The sequence below is a fragment of the Nanorana parkeri genome, unplaced genomic scaffold, assembly GCF_000935625.1.
Source record: "Nanorana parkeri isolate BGI_ZX_2015 unplaced genomic scaffold, ASM93562v1 scaffold349, whole genome shotgun sequence".
Lineage (NCBI taxonomy): Eukaryota > Metazoa > Chordata > Amphibia > Anura > Dicroglossidae > Nanorana > Nanorana parkeri.
Window position 1 is genome coordinate 1,196,130 of NW_017306617.1, and position 1,531 is coordinate 1,197,660.

Sequence of the window (1,531 nt, forward strand, 5' to 3'; positions counted from 1 at the left end):
CACAGGGAGTAACTCGCTCAGCACAGCTACCATTTAGAGAACACCTGGTATTTTTTTCACTCTATGCAAGGTATTCTCAAAAGCCTCCCCTCTCCACTTCTTCAAATTGCCCTCCTTGCATGTGGCCCATTGCGCGAGCAAAGTAACAGGTAGGCAGCTATGTAGTGAACATGTAGTGAACATTACAGAAAACATTCTAGCAGCTATGCTGCCCTGCACTGCCCCTATCTTATTTTGTGTTAAATAAGCCCTTGTGTTGACTACTTAGGTTATCTTATTTAGGAGGCATTTGGCAAGGGCAAAAACTGTACTAAGTGTGTACTAAGATCCTCCTTTTCTGCCAGCCTAAAGAAACCTAAAAGACTAGCAATAAATAAATGAATAAATAAACGGGCCATTTTATTTTAGGTCTGAATGTTCTGCAATAAAATCTTGTCTCTAACAGTATTTTCAAAATAGGTCTATAAGCCTTGCAGCTTTTAAATACTGTACATGTTTGCATATTTATTATATCTGTATTCTGTACAATTATAGGATAATATGTAGTAGCTCATATCTGAATATTGAAGTGCAATTACTGGAAAAAATGGAAAATGTAAAAACCAATGTTTCTCCAATAGCTTTGGGAATAACTATACAATTTTTAGACTTATTTAACACATTAAATCTAACGGCTTCTAAAGTATTACTAAACACACACACATACAATATATTTAGTCAAGATTTAAATATATTTACTGTCTTCCTTCTTTTTACAAGACCTTTTTTTCTGAATATTTAAAACTCAAAATCGTAAATGCCAGTTTAGGCTCTTTCCTGAAAGAATTTCACAGTAATAAATGTTAAACAGCATGCAATAATCCGCAAATGACTTGGATTTTTTTAAGATCTTCCAATGAACTATTTATTCCAAGTCTTACAAAAAAAAGTGCAAGCAGTCCATGTGGAAAATTAGCCTACAATAAAAATCACAGCAAACTCTTCCCTGACAACATGGCCTACTTTACTTTTGATATTCTTCAGTTATTTCCCTGCAGCAACTGCCCCCCGAGCCAGCTTACAATAATCATAAAAACTTTACTCGGCTCTCTAGAGCAACTGAGAACAACAGAATTAAAGCATCTATTTTACAACACTGTATTATTAAGTCACTAAAAGGTTCGATCGACCCAAAGGTTTTATGGAGAAAGAAGGAAAAGACGTAATTCCGCTCCTAGGAAACTATATCAACTTTTGGATAAGTAATAGGAACAATGCATAACATTTTACTGAAGAAGAAAAAAAGACAGCTTATAAATGAAACATTTATAGGTAGGAGTACAAAAAGTGCTTGTAAAACAGTGTTCAGGGTCTTTTCACTGCTCCATTTGTTGGAGATATGCAGAAATCACAGAAAAAAAACATTTAACAAAATATGCATTTCTGTACTGCAGTCTTTGCTAACTGCATGCTAAAAGACTTTGTATCCTTAAAGAAAAAAGTATGGTCCTATATAAAAGTTTATTGGTTTAAAGCAGTTTAAATCAATGAA

The 1,531-nt window shown here is 34.0% G+C and overlaps 1 protein-coding gene across 1 annotated transcript in view; it reads right to left on the reverse strand.

Annotated features, from left to right (window-relative positions):
* The window catches only part of TENM1 (teneurin transmembrane protein 1), a 431,171-nt gene that overhangs the window by 342,629 nt on the left and 87,011 nt on the right, over window positions 1–1,531 (reverse strand). The window lies entirely within an intron of this gene.